This window comes from Dipteris shenzhenensis, chromosome 19 (genome assembly GCF_047967505.1).
Source record: "Dipteris shenzhenensis isolate YYH24624 ecotype China chromosome 19, Dip_SZ_1.0, whole genome shotgun sequence".
NCBI lineage: Eukaryota > Viridiplantae > Streptophyta > Polypodiopsida > Gleicheniales > Dipteridaceae > Dipteris > Dipteris shenzhenensis.
This window is the reverse complement of record NC_141614.1, coordinates 15122884-15128463: the sequence shown is the minus strand read 5'-3', so window position 1 is coordinate 15128463 and position 5580 is coordinate 15122884.

Here is a 5580-nt window from a genome sequence, read left to right as displayed (position 1 = left end):
GAAGCAATATGCCGTCCCTATGGAACAGTGTGCCCTTGGTGAGGAGAGACTGTACTTCGAGAAACTTTGCATTGGCAGGCCGTTTAGGGTATTTGGCACCTTGTGTTGGCAGTGAGAAAGCCCTTTGAATGAATGTACTATCGAGGATAATGTTTAGTGGGCTTTGATGTACAGTGATTGTACCGTACTTGCCAACCTTTGCATTGCTGGAGTGGTAAGAATGGAGAAAGTCTTTGATGTAAGTGGTCATTGTAGGACTGTCCTCCAAGGATTTTAGGCACTCATGCAAATTGCCTAGACCCCTTTGCTCTAAGTAAGATGTTGCTTCCTGGGAAAGAGCATAAGTCGATGTGGGTGGCCAAACAAGTTCCAGTGGCTGGGCCCCGTCAATGGCTGTGTAGGCCGGTGGGGACTGGGGTGGCATTTGTTCTTCTTGGTCATGCACTGAATCCTCTTCGGAGCTATCGCTCTGGACCATGACTGCCTATGGTCACCGTGGTTGAGAGGATGTAGATGGCTGCTAACTCTGGAGGGGGTCTTGTGGTTAAGGCGATGGGCTCTTTCTGCGCATCCTCTTTAGTGGCGGCATCTTTTCTGCACCTGCATCCATCTGCATGTAGTGTACCATTGATCATTAGATTGGTTGGCATGCCGGTATGACCTTTCTGTGTGCATGTGAGAGATCTTATTTTTATACATGCTTTGAGAGTGTGGAATGAAAGTGTGTAGTACAATTATTGATGCAATCATCTATGTGTCTAAGCGAAAGCGTGTGAGTGCACATGACCTAGTAGCTAGGTAAGAATGGAGAAAGTCTTTGATGTAAGTGGTCATTGTAGGACTGTCCTCCAAGGATTTTAGGCACTCATGCAAATTGCCTAGACCCCTTTGCTCTAAGTAAGATGTTGCTTCCTGGGAAAGAGCATAAGTCGATGTGGGTGGCCAAACAAGTTCCAGTGGCTGGGCCCCGTCAATGGCTGTGTAGGCCGGTGGGGACTGGGGTGGCATTTGTTCTTCTTGGTCATGCACTGAATCCTCTTCGGAGCTATCGCTCTGGACCATGACTGCCTATGGTCACCGTGGTTGAGAGGATGTAGATGGCTGCTAACTCTGGAGGGGGTCTTGTGGTTAAGGCGATGGGCTCTTTCTGCGCATCCTCTTTAGTGACGGCATCTTTTCTGCACCTGCATCCATCTGCATGTAGTGTACCATTGATCATTAGATTGGTTGGCATGCCGGTATGACCTTTCTGTGTGCATGTGAGAGATCTTATTTTTATACATGCTTTGAGAGTGTGGAATGAAAGTGTGTAGTACAATTATTGATGCAATCATCTATGTGTCTAAGCGAAAGCGTGTGAGTGCACATGACCTAGTAGCTAGGTAGGACTAACTATATGCTTTTTTTTTCTTTTTTTCCTTTTTTTCTTTTGTTGTTGGGATTTTCATAGGGCAGCTAGAACTCAAGCATCACTTTTGAGCCCTAGGTTAAAATCGATTGATGCTACCTATATGTGCGAAGACGTACATATGCAAGTGAGTGCTCATGATAGAATCTAATCCTAACTAAGGAAGACTTGCTTTCCCAAATCTTTATTTTTGTCGGGGATGGCTTGTGTGTTCATGTAGTAGTGCTTCAGTCGGCTCCCGTTTATTGTTGTGTTGAATTGGACTCTATCCAATGTTTTTAGCAGTACAGCTCCAATGGGATTCATCTTTCGTACTCTATATGGTCCTTGACCTAGATACTTTAGTTTCCCCTTGTGTACTTTGGCATTGTATACAGCTAAGTCGCCTTCCTTGATGTCTTTAGCTTTAAGATTTCTGTCAAACCATGCCTTTCTTCTACGTTTTTCTGTTGTCATGGCATGGTAGGCAACTAGTCTTGTCTTTGTATGCTTCTCCAACTGATAGAGCCTTTCTTTCAAGGATTCATGGTCTCCCATGCATTCCTATACTACTGTGTGTAGGCTTGGTATTACAAATTCTAGTGGGACCACAGCTTCAAGGCTGTGCACCAATTGAAAAGGTGTGTTCCCTGTACTGACCTTGAGTGTGGTTCTGTATGCCCATAAGGCTGCATTCAGTTTCTCTACCCAATCAGAATGCTGTGGTTCTACTACCTTGGTGAGGATAATGCATATTAATTTGTTGGTGGATTTGGCCTATCCATTCCCTTGGGGGTAGTAGGGTGTGCTTTTTCTATGGATTACCATAAAGCCAGACAAGAGTTCTTGGATTACCTCATTGACAAAATGTGTGCCTCTATCGACACAATTTCAATGGGGCATTTGAATTGGGTGATCACATTTTCGTATAAGAATCTTGCTGTGCTTCTGGCATCTGCCTTTCTGACTGCTTTAGCTTCAGCCCATTTTGTAAAGTAATCAGTGGCCACAATGATGTAGCGTGCCTGTGTTCCTTTTGCTGCTGGATGTATGGGACCCACATAGTCAATCCCCCATTTTTCAAATGGTTTTTGTGCAACAATTGTTGTTAGGGGATTGAAGGCTTTGTGTTGTGGTTTAGTAGTCCGTTGGCATACATCACAGCCTTTTACATATTCATAGGCATCTACCCACAGTGTTGGCCACCAGTAGCTTGCGAGGAGAACTTTTCTTGCTGTGGCTTCCCCTTGGAAGTGTCCTCCTGCAATGCCTTCATGGACTTCACTTAGGATTGGCATGATCTCATGAGGCATTACACATCTTCTTAATATCTGGTCCTTGCCCATCTTGTACAATTGTCCTACAATGAGTTGATAGGGTGCAACCTTTAGAATCAATTTTTTAGCATCTACTGCTTTCATTTCAGGGGGTGGTCTTCCTGCCATTAAGTACCCAATGATATCTCCACACCACACTGGAACTTTTTGATTGGTCTTTAGGAGCAATTTGCACTTGGTTATAGCCATTGAAGCCATCCAAGAAGCTATATATTTCTGAACCTGCCACCTCTTCCAACACTATTTTTGTTGAGGGTAGGGGATAGTGATCCCTAATTGTGGCGGCATTCACATTTTTTAAGTTTACGCATATTCTGAGCTTCTTGTTGTGTTTAGGCACAATGACGATCGATGAAACCCAATCAGTGTGCTCTATCTCGTAGATGAATCCGGCATCTAGGAGTTTTCCCAGCTCGTCATAAACCATGGTGCCATATTTAGGATTTGTGCGATAAGGTCCACGTACCTTAGGGTGAGCACCTTCCCTTATAGGTATCGTGTGTACTACCACTTCTGGTGAAATTCCTTTCATCTCTTTGTATGACCATGCTAGGTAGTCACGGTATTCCATTAGGAGTGCGTTGAGTTTGGTTTCATCTTCTTGTCGAAGCTGTTTCCCAATGAAAACCACTTTTTCTTCTTCCCCTTCAAGGGCGAGGTTTATTGTGCGTGTTTTTGCTGGTCCCTCATAGATTGGAGTTTCTCCAATGTTATCGGTTTCTTGAACTTCAGATTCTCTTAGTGGTCTTGGCATTGCTATTGGTGCACTGCCACTTGTGTAATTCTTGAAGTATTCCGACACTTCTCGAAGATCGGCCTCTGATGGTGTTGAACTAGCCTGACATGTGCCATGTGTATCGGGTGGCATAGTTGCATTTACCAATTTGTTAGGCTCTTTTTGACTTTCTTTTTCTAAAGTCCCTTGATTGAGCTTCATCTGCACATGTGGCTTATATTTTTGAAACTTCTTACGTTGGGAACTATGGGGTAACTTTTCCACTAGTAAGGTGTTTCCAAGTAAGGGTTCATTTGTTGCGCATACTCCTTCCAGTCCCTCAGGGGACCATTCAAGAGGTGTTGGTTCTAATTTTGAGGGAGTTAGCTTTGCAAGGTACAATTCGATGATCCTTGTTTGGACTCGTTCGAATTCATTGAAGTGTTCTTGGCTTTTCTGTGATTTCCTCCTTTAGCTTTCTTGCGGGATCTTCTGCTATTATTCAACTTTGGAGGTTCAACTTTTGGGAGCTCGACTGCCATTAGGGCATGCAAAGTGGCTAAGTCATTATCAAAGATATGATCTTCAATTTTAGCATTCTTAGCCTCTGTTTCAAGGTCCCAAGGAAAATCTGAGTCATCATTGGTATGGGTACCTTCTTCAGGTTCATTATCCCACTCGAGGTCAGCCATAAAGAATGGCATCTCTAGATCGATTGGTTCTTCATGTGTCGGTGGAGGATCTACATGTATCGCCTTAGCATCTATTTGTGAGAAGATGGGATCTAATGAATGGCAGTTGTTGATGGTTGCCAATGTTTGTATCCAATTATTGACATTGCTTTGCGAGTCACCCGCTATGGCATGCTGTTGCAGCGGAGTTGGTTTGCTTGAGATTGTCGTGGAACCGCTATGGCATGCTGTTGCAGGGGAGCTGGTTTGCTTGAGATTGTCGTGGAAGATGTGTCATCCAATGCTCTAGGCACAATTGGTTTTATAGCTCCTGTTCCCACATTCACCCTGACTACGGTGTCACAATTCTGGATTGTCAGTCTATCAGTTCCCTAGTCATGGAGGACTGATGCTTCTCGTAACTAAGGACGTCCCAGTAAGATTTGATAGGATTTTTTGGGGAGATCCAAGATTGTGAATTGAAGGGAAAAGCGAACTCCTGCAATCTTTGTGGACATGCCATTTACAATTCCCGTGAATCATCAGCAAGGCGTATGTTGAAATTAGCCTTTTGCATTGGTGGGAGACCCCATTCTTCGTAGAGCTCCTTTGATAGGACATTTACACCTGCTCCACCATCCACTATGGCTTGGACTTCATTATATGCCTTGTGGATCAAAGGCACAGTAATGTTGCGTATGTCATCTCTCTCACCCATCCACACCTCATCCACACAAGGATATCTTCAATGTCGTTAATAGGTGGAGGGGGATTTGTGAGTTCAATCCATCCTTTGAAACTCTCCCAGAGGTTGGGACAATTCCGTACGAGGATTCCGATGGGAATTGACACAGGGCAACTCAGGATGCTAGAGAGTGCGGCTCTTTCAAGTTGACGTGGTGGTACATTATGTTGTGGAGTCTATCGTTGGAACAGAGGCTCGAGTACAATATCAATACTCTGTGGGGCCAAGTCATGGATTGGGTGTTGAGCTTGTTTCTTGGCCTCAAATTGAGCTTGTTCCTTTTGTACCCATTGTTGAAGTGCTTGAAAGCGAGCCTTCTCCACCTCTGCATTTGGTTATGGAGCTTCTTTTATTTGAGGCTCGGGAGTTGATGTGGATGAGCTCAGCTACTCATTGCTTGGCAGAGGTGGAGGAACTTGTGCTTTCTTTTTAAGAAGTCACTTTGGTTGGATTGGAATGTTAGGGTCCTTGGTGGCCTCTTTCTGTTGGCGTGTAATTACATTTATAGGTTGTGATATTACACTTGCTGGACCCAGACTTTGATGGTCCACCCCAATGATGCTGATTGGGACGTCAGGCTTAACCTCTGTTTGTTGTGGGACTTTATTTTTCATGGGACAATCCATACAGGCATGTCCTATGCCACAATCTCTGCAGAGTGGTTGGAAAGTAGCTAGGCTACCACGATGAGAGCACTCTGCGATCTGGTGATTTTCGCCACAACT